Source organism: Dipodomys spectabilis, unplaced genomic scaffold (assembly GCF_019054845.1).
Source record: "Dipodomys spectabilis isolate Male_0828 unplaced genomic scaffold, ASM1905484v1 ptg000061l, whole genome shotgun sequence".
NCBI classification, from domain to species: domain Eukaryota; kingdom Metazoa; phylum Chordata; class Mammalia; order Rodentia; family Heteromyidae; genus Dipodomys; species Dipodomys spectabilis.
Window position 1 is genome coordinate 5,642,501 of NW_024870738.1, and position 17,796 is coordinate 5,660,296.

General features: G+C 40.1%; 1 protein-coding gene across 5 annotated transcripts in view; it reads left to right on the forward strand.

The window, feature by feature from the left end:
- The window catches only part of Reps2 (RALBP1 associated Eps domain containing 2), a 187,881-nt gene that overhangs the window by 91,116 nt on the left and 78,969 nt on the right, over window positions 1-17,796 (forward strand). The window lies entirely within an intron of this gene.

Sequence of the window (17,796 nt, forward strand, 5' to 3'; positions counted from 1 at the left end):
TCCTGCAGAGTATGTTCTTTTTCTGAAGAAACACAATTCTGAACAGGTGAGATGATGGTCAAAGAAACAGAGAATCCTGGGCTTGGTAGTGATAGGATGGGACTTGCTGGAATGTAATGGCTTGAGCACTCACTTGGACTGGTACCCTGTGAGTCCTCTTCGAATCTATAGGTCCCCCCATTCTGCTGACAAACATGCTTTTTGAACTCTTCATTCACGTAATAGTGAACACCAGTTAACCATCAGGTACAGTATTGAGGATATACAATGAGTGAAGCACTAGTAATCCCTGCCTTCATGTAGAGTTCGGGATATTGGAGGAGACACTTATTTTATTAATCAAGCCCATTAGCAAAGTAAATATATAATTATGATATGTGATATGAATGCAAATCATACTGCACTTTGAAGATGAAAAATAAGGATGAGATACGACCTAGCCTGGAAAGGCAGGGGTGCTCAAGGAAGACTTCTAGGGAGCAAAAAGAAACATTTGAGTTGAAATGAGGAGGATACAGAGGAATTAACCAGGTACAGGGGTGGGAATAGAGGTACAGGCTTGAAGATAGAACTGCATACATAAAGATATTTTCAGTGTGCTTAACATTTTGTACACATTAACTCCTTCAATGCTTGGAACTATTTCTCTTCAGGGGTAACACTTATCTCATTTTTTCCCCACATGACAAAACTCGAGGTATGCTTTAGTCACTTTGCCCAAGGTCACAGGCAGGAGGTAGTAGGACCAGAGTTCAAACAGTGGATACCATTCCCCCAGTTACTGGCAAAGGAACCAGATGATGATGATGTCATCTGTTGAACAAGGAAGCACTGAATGAAAAACAGTGCCGGGGAAAAGAATCTGATGGTGTAACTGCAGTGTCACTGCATTTCATAGATTGAACTTTTAAAAGAGCCCTGAGGAGTTGAGCCAAGAATTGGTTGGTTTGTGGGTCTGAGCTTTGGTGACAGCTGAAGCTGGATGTAGATATTTGTCAGCAATGAGCCTTCAGAAAAATCCCAGGACAACGTGCAGGAAAAAAAACCAGACAGGTTTTGGCCAGATCCACCTTAACTCTGTGTGTGCTAGGGTAAGTTCTCTCTCTCTTTTTTATGCACTGATGACTCAGAATGGATGTAACAGTCCACTTAATAATCCACAATCTTTCCGGGTGCTAGTGGCTCATGCCTATAATCCTAGCTACTCAGGGGTCTAAGATCTAAGGATCACAGTTTGAAGCCCACTGGGGCAAGAAAGTCTGTGAAATTCTTATCTCCAATTAACTACTGAAAAAGCTGAAAGTGCTAGGCACTGGTGGCTTACGCCTGTAATCCTAGCTACTCAGGAGGCTATTTGAGGATTGCGGGTTGAAGCCAGCTTGGACAGAAAAGTCTGAGAGACTCTTTTTTTTTTTTTTTAATTGTGAAAATACCATACAGAGGGGTTACAATTACATGGGCAAGGTAATGAGGACATTTCTTATCAAGCATTGTTGCCTCCTCCTTTGTTTCTCCTTCCCATCCCTTCCCATCTCTCCCCCCCCACCCCCATCATCCCTCTTATCTCCAGTAAAACTACTCAGAAAAAAGCCAGAAGTGGTGCTGTGTTTCAAGTGGTAGAGTGCTAGTCATAAGCACAAAAGCCCACGGACAATGCCCAGGCCCTGAGCCCAACCTTAGGACCTGTACACACACACACACACACACACACACACACACACACACACACACACACACACACACACACACACACACACACACACACACACACCACACACCCTCCCCCCCCCCCACATACAAAGCCATAGTTTGATTCTCTTAATGTTTTCTTGGTATTAGTAGAGGTTCTTGTTTAAAGCATACCTTACTGTTCAAGGAGAGAGCAAGGGGAATGGTTCTTGACCAGAACAGTCTGTGGTTTGCACAGCTGGTGGATTTTTCTTTCTTCAATTCTTAGGTTTCCTTCTTGTGTCTTGTCAACTTGGTTTGGCTAGACTCCATGTTCCAGAAAGCAAAATGTCAATGTGAATTAGTCATGAGATGAAGGAATTGAAAGTGAAGGTTCTTGGTAATAGGGTATTAGTATTTATTGGGCATAGAGCTAGGCTAGCTGGGGTGGCAATTCCCCTTATGCTATTATATGCTTGTACTGATAGTCATCCTCCCTCCCTCCTTCCCTCCTTCCCTTTCTTCCCTCTCTCCCCTAGCCTTGTATGCCAGTCTTCTTTGACTTATTTATTTATTTAATGAATTTTAAAATTGCTATTGTAAAGGTGATGGACAGAGGGGTTACAGTTGCATAAGTCAGATAAACAGTTCAATTCTTTTTTTTTTTTTTTTTTTTTTTTGGTTTGGTTTTTTTTTTTAACTGTATTTTTTTTTGTCTTTTCTTTTTTGGTACTGGGGATCAAACCCAGGATGTTGCACTTGCTAGGCAAGCACTTTGCCACTGAGCTACATCCCGGCCCGAGTTCAATTCTTTTTGAACAATGTCATTCCTTCCTCTCTCCCATTTTTTCCCTTGTGTATAGTTCATTTTCAACATAGTGTTTAGTGAGCATCACTGTTGCATTTGTTCACCCTTTGTTCCTCCATTTCTCTGTTCCTCTTTACCCTCTCAAAGTCAGATAAATGATCAAAAAAGACAAAAGGAAAAGAAAACAAAACAGCCACAAAGGGAAAAAAAAAACTTCTTTCCATTTCTTGGAGGTCCTTCTGATAAATATTATTTTATATGATCAGATAACACATAGGTATTGCGCCTTTGTGTTCCCCACCTAAGAACATCTTCCTTTGATGTGTGTGAATGCCTAGAGACTTGTATAATTTTTTTTTTTTTTGGGTCCGGTCGTGGGGCTTGTACTCTGGGCCTGGGCACTGTCCCTCAGCTCTTCAGCTCAAGGCTAGCGCTCTACCACTTGAGCCACAGCGCCACTTCCGGCTTTTTTCTTTTTGCTTATGTGGTGCTGAGGAATCGAACTCAGGGACTCAGGCATGTAAGGCAAGCACTCTACCACTGAGCCAACTTCCCAGCCCGAGACTTGTATAATTTATTATGTCCCAGTGTACTTTTTTTTTTATTCATCCAGTGTTTACTAGTAGATTTACATTCTCTGCCCTGTTTAGAAGGGGCCATGCATCTGGGTCCTGGAAGAGTCTGGACTTGACATTGTATGGGTAGTTATACCAAATTTTGCATCCAACTCTTGGAATGACCTTTGTTTCATATCTTAGAAATTTCATTTTTTAGCTGTTGGATTTTTTTGGTCTTTGAGACTTCAGATACAAATCATATTCTATGTTGGTAGGTAGTCCATAGTGGTTTATCTTCTTTCCTATTTTGCCAGTTAACAGGTATCCAGAGGTAGTATTGTGGTTTACTTTTCTCACAGGTTATCTTAAACATCTAGAACACATAATCATTTGTAATTGTGCTGGCACAGAATTTAGAACTGAACCTTTGCTCCCACTCTACTCTCTAGCTTCTGTTTTTGCTAGGGTTTTAGAAACCTTGACCTTATGTTGTCTTATTTGACTTATTGATAGCATTTGGCACCAACCTCCTTCTTAAAATACTCTCATTATTTAGGGTCTTTGATGCCACACTGTTTGGATTTTTCTTCTATTTTTGTGACTACTACTTCCCAATTTTCTTTTCAGTTCTCCTCCTCTGCCTGCCCTTAACATGCTGGTGATCCCTGGGCTCACTTCTCAGTTTATTTACACTTTAGCCACATGGACTCTGATGATAGTGAACTTCATCTACCATACATACTCATCCATATTCCTTTCCTTTCCTATTTATACGCTTCTTCCTTCCCTCCTTCCCCCACCTTTCTTCTTCCTCCCTCTTATTAACACTCCCTACCTTCTTTCTTTCTTTCTTTCTTTCCTTCCTTCCTTTATTCTTTCTCTTTTTCTCTCCCTCCTTCCTTTTTCTTTCTCTTTTCACTCTTCCCTCTCTCATTTCTTCCTTCCTTTTTATCTTTCCCAGCCTTTTACCACTTGACTTTCTTGTCTATCTATCCAATTGTGTGTGCTTTTTGGTTCAGGCCATTATCCTTTGTCACAGAATCTGTAATATCAGCTTTAGATTTTTTTTTTGTTTATGTCTGTCATAGGGCTTGGATTCAGGGCCTGAGAGCTCTTTTGGCTGAAGGCCACCACTTTGAGCCATAGCACCACTTCCTAGATTCTTTCTTATTTCCATATTTGTCTTCTTCCTTACTTTATCCGTATCGTAGACAAAACAGGGCTTAAAACCCCAGTTGGAAAAATTATTTAAACATTCTACAATATACATATATATTGAAACATGGCAAGTTTTATGGTTTTAGGTATCAGTTAAAAAATAAACCACGTGCCACTGGCTCATACCTATAATACTAGCTACTCAGGATCTGAGATCTGAGAATTGTGGTTTGAATCCAGCTCGGGTAGGAAAGTCTGTGAGATTTAACCACCCAAAAGCCAGAAGTAGAGCTGAAGCTAAGTGGTAGAGTGCTAGCCTTGAGTGAAAAGCTCAGGGACAGTGCCCAGGCATTGAGTTCAAGCCCCAGGATGGACAAAAATTATTAATTACACTCTCTGCCCCTTGAAATTTGTTCATCCTACTGACTGATCAAACCTATCCTCCTCTTCTCATTATTCTTTGCCACATCATCTACATTTTCTGATCCTAGCTCTTAGGTTCTTGTGTTTGGTCTTTACTTATCTCTTCAGACACAATAGTTACAGCTTCTCTCTACCCACATTTTGGTCATGAAGAGCTCCAATGTTCTCTCTGTGGAACCCTTACTCTTCACCCTGACTTTTACCTTTTTGTTTGTTTGTGGGTTTTCTGTTTTTTGTTTTTTTTTTTTGCCAATCCTGGGGCTTGAACTCTGGGCCTGGGCACTGTCCCTGAGCTTGTTTTGCTCAAGGCTAGCAGTCTACCACTTGAGCCACAGTGCCACTTCTGGCACTTTTTCTGTGTATGTGTACTGAGGAATTGAACCCGAGACTTCATGCATGCTACCACTAAGCCACATTCCCAGCCCTTCTTTTACCTTTTTTTTTGTCGATTGTGGGCTTGAACTCTGGGCCTGGGCGCTGTCCCTCAGCTCTTCAGCTCAAGGTGAGCTCCCTACTGCTTGAACCACAGTGCCACTTCCAGTTTTCTAGTGGCTTATTGGAGATAAGAGTCTTACAGACTTTCCTGCCTGGGCTGGCTTTTGAACCACGATCTTCAGAACTCAGCCTCCTGAGTAGCTAGGATTATAGGTATGACCCACCGGCACCCAGCTTTCTTTTACCTTTTTTATTTCTTAATTTATCTATACGTTTTCCCTTACTGATATATGAAGTATGAATGTGTTCTAGTATTTTTGAAATAAAAATATGATGTTTTCCTTAGAAAATATGTTTCATTGTTCATTTGATCCATGGAACACTACTAACCAGAGGATCACCATTGATTACCATTGATTTCTCATCTCTGAGGTTGCTAGGATTTTTATATTGTTCCCAGGACATTTTATGCAGGTACATGTGAATAAAATTGTATGTGTATGCATATGTGAATCTATCTATCTATCTGTCTGTCTATCTATCTATCTATCACTGCAGGTTTGACAAATGCAATACCTTTCTAATTTGATATAATTTCTAATTTCTATTTTAAACCCAAACACTCTCACTTTTCAAAGCTAAGCATGCATGGTGTGTTTTCTTCTTTCTGGAGAGAGTAACATAATAGTGTTTTGGAACATGTTGTCATTATCATTAGTCCTTTGCACTTCATAGATAAAATAATGAAAAAATGATTTAGAAACCTTTATTTCTCCGTTATTCTACTTTAGGGTTTAAGCAGCAATTTTGTACAAGTTTTCTAATGAACAGGTAGGAAAGTAAACATCAGATATTGCTAGATAGTCCCGTATCAAAAAAAAAGTCTGCAATTTGAAAAATGTTTCCTTAACTTAGTTGTCCTTTTTTATTCCCTCAGCCTTACTCAATTTCAATTTCTTGCTGTGCTTCTTCCTTTGGGTCTAACTGTAGGTATTTAGGGCCAGAAGCAGATTCTTTCTGAATTTTGAATCCTTTTGCAATGGTTCTTAAGAGAAAAAGAAAGCTTTAAAGGATGACAATAGAAACAAAAGACTTAGAAGTCCCTGTTGGGATGTTATTGGCCTAAGTCAGAGAACAGAGAATAAAGAATGACTGAAAGATTAGCTGGGGGATGGGGGGTGGGGGGAGGGGGGAGGGTGATAGAATAGAGAAGGCTCCAGTTGAGTCATGAGACGGTAGTCTGACTTAGGAAGAAGAGTGAAGCAGGTAAGCAAATGGGGTACACTAGGTACTGTCTCAGGAACTCTGATTTTCTTACACAATTCTTAGCCAAGAAGATGACTCACAAGGCAGCTTGGGCCACCAGGGCTTGTTCAGGGTTCAGGAATTCTGTACAGAGGCGGCACCATCATTTGTCATGTGCATGTTTGCATGTGTGTCTGTGTGTCTTGAGTGTGGCCTTGGCCATTTCACCCCCCCCCCCCCCTTATTTTTGGATCTTTATTTTTCCTATTATCAGAGATTGAACACACCACACGTTGCACTTGATCCATGCCTTTCAGCCCTTTAACTTTTAGTTTGTTTTTAGTCTTGTGCTAACTTTGCCTAGACTGGCCTTCAAATGTGATCCTTCTACCACTGCTTTCTAATTAGCTGGGATTATAAACAATGATGCCCAATTTATTTTTGAATCTTTACCCTCTTGCCTTGTGTAAGAACATTGATCTTGACTCTGTCAAAGTATCCTTGCAGCTGCTCCAGCACAATATCCCTTCCACATTTAGTTATTGCAGCTCTCCTATGTATTTCATATCACTAAAGCACTCAAGATATTGAGTCATCTGAACAAATGCATGTGGATGTGCATGTGAGAGTCTTAAGTTATGAAGCCCGCATGATGGAGACCAAAACCTCAGGTTTTTCTTCTTTACAGGGACATATGGAAGTAACTGTATGGTTTGAGTTACTTCAGATTATGCAGCAAACACCACAAATGTTATTTTTGAGTGATGCCTTATGAATTTTTGAATGTGCTTGTTTTTAAATACAACTAATGATTTTTAAAAGCTGTCAAAGATTCAAAAGGACACATTGTGAAGTATCCTTCCTACTTCCTCTTTCTGGTCGCCTATCTCAGAGCAACTAAAATGACTTATTACTTTTGTATAGTGTTACACAAGACATTTTGTGTGTGTGTGTTAGTCCAAGGACTTGAACTCAGGGCCTGGCATTGTCCCTGAGCTTTTTCTGCTCAAGGCTAGTGCTCTATCACTTTGAGCCATAGTTCTAGTTCCAGCTCCTTTTTAGTAATTAATTGAAAATAAGAGTCTCATAGACTCCCCTGTGTAGGCTAGCTTTCAATCATCATAAATCCTTAATTCTTGGCCTCCCAAGTAGACAGGATTACAGGAGTGAGCCACTGTATATGAATATGAATCTTATATACATTCATGTATTTATATTTTATTCATATATTCATGTACACCTATGAAACCTTTATATTATGTTATGTTATATTATATTATATTAAGGCCTAGTACTGATGGCTTATGCCTATAATTATAGCTATTCAAGAAGCTAACACCTGGAGGACCACAGTCCAAAGCCAGCCCAGGTAGAAAAATCCAAGAGACCCCCACTCTCCAGCTAACCAGCAAAGTGCCAGGCTGAGGCACGGTTTAAGTGGTAGAGTGCCAGCTGTGAGCAAGAAAGCTGAGACCATTAATCATTAATCCCTGTATTCAAGCCCTAGTGCCAGTATAAAATATTATAGTTATAAGAAACTATAATTATAGGTAGTATATGCAAAATATATAGTCCATTTTACCCATATGATAGCACATTATATATTTGTTATGCACTCTGCATTTTTACTTAGTAATAAATGTTAATAACATTCTGTAGCAGTACACAAGTACTTCTAAAAGTATTCTTTAGTGTGCATCTTCCGTAAGTTATTTAACCAACTCCTTCTGATTGATGTGTAGTTCTTGCAACTAAAACACTGGTTGTAGATACATGGGATCAATTCTCAGAAATGGAATCTTTAAATACTAATAGTTTTTATAGAAAATTTCAAATTGGAAACTCTATCAATTTGCTTTCCGTCAATGTAGGAGAAGTCTATTTCTGATATCTTTGCAAATACAATGTGCAAACAAAAATAAAAGACCATTTTCAGTCTAGTAGCTGAACAGCTGTATCTCTGTGTAGTTTGATCAGCATATCTATTTGTGAAGAAGCATATCTTAGTACATTGGTTCTCTTGTAAAATGTCCTTTACTTTGCTTCTTCATGTTCTATGCCCAGTTTTCTTTTGGAGTAAGTATTTTCATACTACTTTGCCATTCTTTTTTTTTTTTTTTTGTCAGTAGTGGAGCCTGAACTCTGGGCCTGGGCGCTGTCCCTCAGCTCTTCAGCTCAAGGCGAGCGCTCTACCACTTGAGCCACAGCACTACTTCCAGCTTTTTTTGCTTATGTGGTGCTGAGGAATCGAACCCAAGGACTCATGCATGCAAGACAAGCGCTCTACCACTGAACCACCTTCCCAGCCCTTTTTTTCCACTTGTATATTTAAAGTTTCTTTTCATAAGATTGAGAGATTTAGAGTAAATTTCACAGGAATGCAATGCTGGGATAACAATGTAATAATACAATTTATTTCTTAAACTTCATACACAGACACGTGTGCATGTATCTGTAGACACATATATTGCATCGTTTACTGTTTCTGTGTATCTTCCCTACTTATTGTCAAATTACTTTGCCATTCTTAAGTCTGAAGCCAGAAGCTGGTATCTCAGACTGCAGTGTGTGTGGAAGGCTGCTCTTTGAGTGGTGAAGAGGTTGTGGGCATTGAAAGAGTTAGGGGTCCCCTCTTCTTTCCATTTCTGTAGAACCACAGGCCTGTCTTCAGTGTGGATTTCTTGTTTTTAGAGCCATGGAAACAAAAGTGAATTACTTAGTTTATGGGTGTAAATTCTGGCTGAAACTCATTTCTTCTTAGAGGTGATAAATGTGGACAAATGCTGTGTGTGTGTGTGTGTGTGTGTGTGTGTGTGTGTGTGTGTGTGTGTGTGTGTGTGTGTGTGTGTGTGTGTGTGTGTGTGTGTGTGTACCTCAACATTGCTTGTATAAGTTTTCTTTTTCTGACCCAAAAAGAAAGGAGAGAGGGAATATGTGTGAATTTATTTGTACATAAGAGGAAAGAACTGGTTTGATATATTTTGTCAGTATGTATGTGCTTTCTTCTCTAGCTTTTTATTGTCATTGTAGGGCTTGAACTCAGGGCTGGTTGCTGTCCCTGAGCTCTTTTGTCAAGGCTAGTGCTCTACTACTTGAGCTACAGCGCCACTTAGGGTTTTCTGGTGGTTAGTTGGGGATAAGAATCTCATGGACTTTCCTGACTGGGCTGCCTTTGAACCACGATCCTCAGATCTCAGCCTCCTGAGTAGCTGGGTTTACAGGTGTGAGCTACCAGTGCCTGACTAATGTGTGTCTCATTCTTTTTTTTTTTTTTTTTGTCCATCATGGGGCTTAAACTCAGGACTTGGGCTCTTTCCCTGCACTCTTGAGCTCAAGGTGAGCCCTCTACCGCTTGAACCACAGTGCTACCTCTGGCTTTCTAGTGGTTTATTGGAGATAAGAGTCTCATGGACTTTCCTGCCAGGGCTGGCTTTGAACCGCGATCCTCAGATCTCAGCCTCCTGAGTAGCTAGGATTATAGGCATGAGCCACCGGCACCTGGCTATGTGTCTCATTCTTGACCTGAGATGTTTGCCAGATTCATTTTCCATTTCATTTTGAATCCTAGCTGATGTATTATACCATCTCCTAGAGAGCAAAAGTTTACTCATCATCTATATGTTCCAATTTGCCGTGTTTATTGTAGGACCCATAGAAGCCTGAATGGCACTATTACCACAGGAGCCACATTTTCCATAGCATTGTGCCTTCTGTATACTTACTTCCTTTATCAGTTTGTAGTTCTTTTCCTGATGTTAGAGCCATTATTGTTGAGGAAGGAAATACTTATTGAAATAATAGCTGAAACATTTATTTCAACTGATGCTGAAGGTTCTTTTTCTCTGCTGAAATTTTTTCTTTACCGGTTTCTTAGCATATTCCTTCCCTGGTTACTATGTATCCACACATCTTGAACATTAGAACTTGTTTACTTGCCTTCTTTGCTGGCATATCTGACATGAAAAATAAACGTTTTGTGTGACAAGATGAGAGTGTTCAGGAAATACTAGTCATTGGGAGAAAGGTGATTCCAGGAACAGAGTATTTGGAATTGCAATTGAAGGCTATTTATAGGAGCAAGGTATTTATTAAGCAGCTATTAGAATTGATTGAGGTGCTGCAGTAAGACCTTGAAAAATTTGTACTTAAAGACACTGGGAAATTGAGAGAGGGTAAAAAATAGTAGGCATTGATTTCCTGGTATTACAGCTGATTGTTCTACTACTAATGAATGAAAATGAATGTAGCCTGTTTGTGGTGGCAGCATTGTTGCTTTTCTCTATGAGATGTGGGGCCTGACATTAAAGGCTTATGGTGGTGAGAGCTTTCCTGGTAATCATTCAGGCCCACAGCCATTTGATAGGCTGGGGCTCCTCTAATTCAGTCTCTCTGAGGTAGATGCATATAATGGATTGGACTTTCAGTCCTAGATACTACTTTGTAAAACCAGAAACGTGTATGGTGTTTGTTTCTGGCCTATTGACCATGACCCATTGCTATCTTTTATAGACTAGGCTGTCACTATGGAAGCTTCCTTTACCACAGCGCTATTTTAGCCCTGAGGTTCATCAGTATTCCTTTTTTTATTTATTTTTTATTGTGAAAATACTGTACAGAAGGGTTACAATTACATGGGCAAGATAATGAGTGCATTTCTTATCAAGCATTGTAGCCTCCTCCTTTGTTTCCCCTTCCCATCCCATCCTCCCCTCCCCCCACAACCCAACCCTCCCCCCCCAGTATTCCTTTTGACATCAGGTGAGCAGGGAGAATTATGTCCCCAATTGCCTGTCCCAACAATGATCGTTTCTCACCGAGTATTTAGCCTCTTTCACTTTTTCCAAAAGTATTCTGCAGTCGGTATTGCATCCTTTATTCATCTACCTGAGAATACTTATTAAGTGGCTTCTGTGGGTCAACCAAAATGCTAGCAGTACCATGAGAGCTACAAACTTGCACTTACAGTATTTGTAGTCAACTCTGAGGGATAGATTTAAATCAGTGATCCCACTTATGCATGTAGAATTAAAAACTAATAATTACTGTATTCTGGTAGCACACAACAGAGAACTCTAACCTAGGGCTAGGCTACAAGGAGAGGTTTCCTGAAAGAAGGGACTGTTGGGCTGGGCTATGAAGGATAACTAGGACTTTAGCAGGAAAAGCAAGAATGGAAGTGGGAAGTGAGGAGAGGAGTCTTTCATGTAGTGATAAGATCCTCAACAAAGGCCATGTATGCTCAGGATTTGTAATTGTGACCTGCTGAATTTCATATGACTAAGTAAATAGTGATTTATAACAGAAGATGTGAATAACCTACTAAGTCTTTGAAAAACCTGGAGATATTTGTTTTGAGCCTGCAGGAACAAGTGCTAGAATCCTACAGGCATGCTGAATTGCTAAGGGAACTTGGCCTGTGCCACAGTCAGAAAGGTACAGAATTGGGAAATGGCCATCTTTGTCCACACCATGTCTGACCCAGACAAGCCAAATGAATGCTTTGTTCTCACCCCCTTTCCTCACCGCTTTTCACATGTAACTTGGTTCTGAGTCATGCTTCCATGGACATATTTGTTTAGTAGAACACAAGTCCCATGTGGATTTCTAGCAGCAAAAGTGTTTGAGCAGTGTAGCTTTTAGCTAGCAAGCCTCAGGTGTACTAACACGGGGTGAAATTGTACTTTGAATAAGCTAGTCTGCCATATATAGCATGGAGAGTAAACACATATGAAGGACTAAAAAAAGGTTGGCATGGTTAGAGCCTCGTATAAGAGAGAGATCATGCTACTGATCAAGAAAGGGCCCCTAGGGCCTTCGGATTGTGTCTTAGGTGGGAAGCTAATGGCTCAGAAGTTAACTTGTTAGTAAATGACCATCTTAGAGTGGAACCCAAGTTGGTAAGACTCCTAATCCTGTGTTCTGTAGGCACCTTTAGTCAGTAGCCTAATTCTCTAAAGTCTTTCAGCTCAAGTTCTTGGTGCGTCTGGTTTCCATCTGACCTCACCCTGCCTTGGGTGTGACAAGGAGGACATCCTAGAGAAGGGATAGGCAGCCTTCAGCTGACCCATGATGAAGATGGGGGGGGGGGCATTATTGCAGTGTTTTTGGAAATCGTTGGCCTTATCGAAATCTCCTATTGTGCTGATTTCTTATTTTCTCCTGGCTGCCTCCTTTAAACAGCAAAATCCTGACAATTTGGAAGGAAAATGCCCTTGTGGAGCAGTAAACTGTGGCCTCTGATGGAAAAATTGGAGTCAGTGGTTATTAAGAAACATTTCTTTTGCTAATCAAAAGTAGTGGCAGTGCAGCATACTAAAATAACAGCGAAATAGTTAAATATCTGCATTGTAGGCCATCTGCAGGATTCTTTCAAGATGCAAAAACATGCAGGACTAGCTGTGCCCTTTGGATAAAGGGACAGATCCTGTTTTTCTTTGGCCTTGATCTAAAGGAAAGATTAGTTGGGAAGACAGCTGGTATAAAATTAAGTCCCACATTAAGGGCATGTTTTCAACAATAGATACATTTTTCACTTATAGAACAGTTTGGCATGAGAGTCTTCCATGGTGATTTCAGATGGGACCAGCTGTGGAGGAGTCACAGAAGTGATCATTGGTCCTCACATTGCAATGGCTGTGACTGTCCACGGGTGCATCTAACTGAAAGGCCGGCTATCCTTTGACATGCTAGGTCATTACTCCACCAAGAGCTATGTCCTTAGCACTCCCTTTCCCTCCCTCCCTTTCTCTATCTCTCCCACTTTGTTGTTGTTGTTTTTTTCTACACTGTGGTTTGAGCTTAGAGCTAGGCTGGTTCTTTATCCCTTGTGCCATGCCCCTATCCCGGCTTGCTTTCGCTAAAGCATGGCAAAGGACACTGTGAAAAGATCATTTATACCCTCCTAGGTGAAGGGCAGCAACATTTAGAGGTTACCGACAGGGTAAGATAATATTCTAAACAGGAATTTTCTGTGGTTGATATAATAAACATAGCCTTTCTGTGTTCTCCCTGACAGTACTTCCTTGCAATTCATATTATCCAACTTTCATGATTTTATTAATAGTTATTATTTTTAATGAGTCTTTTGAAGTCTCTTTCCTCATAACAGCCTGTTTCCCCCAGAGATAATAACTTGCAGTGCCAAATACTTGCATTTTACTTGAAATAAAACCAAGAGTTTGAATGTTTTAAATACAAACAAATCCAATTCTCCTGTGTCTAGAGAAAATGTATAATGAACCATATGTGTGGGTTTAAGTAGACAGATGTGGAAGATTTCTCTCTTCTTTCTTTCATTTTTTTTAGTTTTTTGTTATTATTATAGAGGTGATATGTGGAGGGTTTACTGTTACGTAAGTCAGAAAAAGAGTGCATTTCATTTTGGACGATGTCACTCCTTCCCTGTTCTCTCCCAGTTTTTCCCTCCCATCCCCACTCACAAGTTGTAGAGATCATTTTCAACATAGTATGTAGTATGTAGTGAGTACCACTGCTGCATGGTTCACCCCTTTTTCTTATTTCTTTCTTAAAAACATGGGCAGAGCTTAATATCGGCATCGAGTAGCAAATATCTCTGTTTGACCAACAAAACCACTAGAACTGGGGAAACCTCTTCGGGTATGTTTAGAAGTAGATATTTTCCTTGTTCCGGCCACTACTTGGATGTCTAAGGCTTCATAGAACAGTCATTTCCATTTTCCAGTGCCTTCCTTCTTTGCAACAAATCATTCTCTCTTAGGTGACTTATTCTAAGAAGTTGTATTAATTATGCCTGATAGTGGGTTGTTTCTGGCACGTAGGTGCTGACAAAGATGTACTGAGGTGCCATCTGAGTTTTTTTTTTCTCTTTTACTTGTCTCCTATCCGTTGTTAGTTGTAGACCACAGTTATCTATGGCCAAATTGCTATTGTTAACTGGTTGCTGGACCTTTCATCTTTCCTGCTTCATTCTCCTTGCTAAAGTGACCTTTCTGTAACTTACTCTGTTTAATAGATCCTCAAAGCCTTACATTAACCATAGTTGTTGCTTTTTTTATTTTGCCAGTCGTGGGGCCTGAACTCAGGGCCTGGGCACTGTCCTTCAGCTCTTCAGCTCAAGGCTATCACTCTACCACTTGAGCCACAGCCCCACTTCTGGCTTTTTCTGCTTATGTGGTGCTGAGGAATCGAACCCAGGGCCTCATGCATGCAAGGCAAGCACTCTACCACTGAGCCACCTTCCCAGCCCAGTCCTTGCTTTTAGTCTGGACCATATTAAGGCAACTACACTACAATGGCAGCCTATTTTGTCTATATGTAGCCCAAGAATTGCTTTCAGCAGATGGCCACCATTCTCTCATGTTTTGATACCTGCAAATGCCACTCCCTTTCCTTGCCCTGCCTTGAGTATCATATGGCATTACTTCTCAAAGTTGGGGACACTTTGAATCCCCTAGAGGGCTTGTTAAATCACAGAGTCCTCTCAGACTTTCTGATTCACTAGGGGGATGGATGGAGTCTGTATTTCTAACAAGGCCCCATAACAATGGGTAGAAACCACAAAGCTCAAGTAGCAAAACTCCAGAGTATCTTACTATAGCAAGATACTTCTCTTACTGTTTTAAGATTGCCTGTGTATCTTTCTCCCTCACTAATCTCTGGGCTTCCTGAGTAAAAAAAAATATCTATTTTCCTATCAGTGTATTCATAGTCTGGGCTATTGTTGGTAATTTCAGTGTCTGTTGAATGAATGATCAAACAGCTCATTATTTATGCAGTGGCATTTAAATGATTTTGCGGGGCTGGGAAGGTGGTTCAGTGGTAGAGTGCTTGCCTTGCATGCATGAGGCCCTGGGTTCGATTCCTCAGCACCACATAAGCAAAAAGAAAAAACCGGAAGTGGTGCTGTGGCTCAAGTGGTAGAGTGCTAGCCTTGAGCTGAAGAGCTGAGGGACAGCACCCAGGCCCAGAGTTGTGGCCCCATGACTGGACCCCCCCCAAAAAATGATTTTGCTTCTTGTAGATCACCTTTCTTTTGAGATATTCCAGTTTAATGGGGTGTGGGAAGTCATTGACTCTTTTTTTTTTTGTGCTGTACTGGGACTTGAACTCAGGGCCTAACTCTATTGCTTGTTTTCTTTGCTCGAGGCTGGCACTCTACCACATGAGCCTTACTTCCACTTCTGACATTTTTCTGTTTAATTGGAGATGAGAGTTCACAGACTTTTCTGCCCAGGCTGGCTTTGAATCAGGATCTTCAGATCTCAGCTTCCTAAGTAGCTAGGATTATAGATGTGAACCACCAGCACCTCACTCATCTACTCCTTCTGTCCTTGAAATATTCACTTTGTAGATATGTAACTACAGAATTTCCATAAATATCACACATAGGTTAATATAGGAAGAGAAAGTAAAAGTTCTTTTGATCTTCACCTTTAAAGTAGAAAATGGAAGCCAGGCTTAAGACTGGCACTTTATCATTTGAGCTACACCTCCATGAATGGCTTTTTACTAGTTAATAGGAGGTAAGATTCAGACTTTTCTGCCCAGGCTAGCTTTGAACCTTGCTTCTCAGATCTCAGCCTCTCAAGCAGCTAGGATTACTGGCGTTAACCACCGGCACCTGGCCAAGAAGAGTTTTCTTTTTCTTCAGACAACCTTTTAATTCTCCTTGGTTTCTTTCTTTGTATTTTTATTATTAGAATAAAGAGTATCCAAAAAAATATAGAGGCAGTCCAGCTTGAAAAATACTGATATGCCTGAGCATGGTGGCATATTCCTGCTGAGGCAGGGGGATCTGGAATTCAAGGCCAACCTGATTGTCTCATCAGAGTCTAACTCAAAAAAAAAATCTTCATTTGCAGGAACTCGAGTAAATATGTTAAAAAAGAGTGAGGAGCATTATTTGCTTTGTGCAACGATTCATTGACTATATATAGCTAAGTCCCTTAAGTTGCCCTGAAAAAAGATAATAAGTAAAACCTGCCATGTCTTAAGATGCTAAATGACATAGGAGCATATGGAATTCTTTATAAATGTCAAAGAACTCTGTGAATTTAATATATTAACTAGTGACTTCCTGGACATTAAAAAATTTAAAGGTGATATATTGATTATACATAGCTTTCTACTTATTTGTGTTACCTTCCTTCTGTCTATTCTAAAGGACACAGTTTCTTTCTTTGAATAAAAGCTTCTGCTGGGTTTACCCTTCTCCTGATGCATTTGGGAATACCCATTACACTAGCAGAGTTTCATGTCATTCTGCTGCTCTTTTCCAAACAACCTTAGCCCAAGATTTCAGAAGTCAGTCAAAATGATAGATATTTTATGTCAAAGGTGACATCTCAAGGTTATATTACAATGTAAAACTTCCCATGCAATCTCCCTTCTTTTCCAAACATTGTCAAGGGAGATTGGTTTCCTAGGAAGTATTATTAATTTCTGGAATAGTGTACATAGGGGGACATGTCCGGGAAAAAGGAGATGGTTTGCTGTCTTATCTAGGAATAGTGGGTAGAATGCTACCTACCCTAAATGGTTCATTTCTTGACAGTGCTTAGAGGCGGCCAACTTGATACCCCTCCTTTTCATTTCTACACTGCTTTTGCCCTTAAAGCTCACAACCCTTGTGTTTTTCTCTTAGTTCCATGAAAATGGCCCTTGGCAATAACCCCATAGTCTTAGGGTAGATGGGAGGGATGAAACAGCCCCGATTCATCCTCTCTACAACATTCCTGTGTTTCATTTCCAGAAGCCTAGCATTCTTTTTTTTTTCTAGTTCATTTATATGAATATTTATTTTTAAGAAGGTAAACTGGATGGAATAATTTAATTTTAATAAGGGTAATTGCTTTTCTAGCGATTTTTTAAAATTGTGAAAATACCGTACAGAGGGGTTATAATTACATGGGCAAGGTAATGAGTCCATTTCTTATCAAGCATTGTTGCCTCTTAATCAAAACAGCTTGGTACTGGCACAAGAACAGACCTCAGGACCAATGGAATAGAAGCCTAGCATTCTTTACCTTTTGCTTTCTCTACTGCTTTTCTGGTTTTCTAGGCTCTTAAGTCTTCCTTTGATGTGTCCGCCCTCTAGTGGCAGGTCTGATGCACCCCTTGTTACCCTATTGTTTTTACCATTGAGTTTTATTATCTCCAACTTACACATATGGGAGGACAGGGTCAGCGATCTTGACCTGCATTCAAGTAGGACCTGTGGATATGGGATTTGAATCAGAGCTTTTGATTCCCAGATTTATTCAGCACTATTGAAATAGAAAAGAAAGATAATGTGGTTATAGCTGTTCCACTGGTTTTGTTCATGGTTTTAAAACTATCCAATTACTGTTTTCCTCTCTATGGTGAATTATTGAAGAATGAATTTTTCAACCCTTCCTTTATCCCATCAGAAAGTCTTTTGAAACTAATCAAGAGATCAATATTTTATGCTTAATCCTAGTAAAAAGTTTCAGGGACAGAAAAAATATGTATAAAGCTTAGTGCTTACTCTTTAGTAATTAC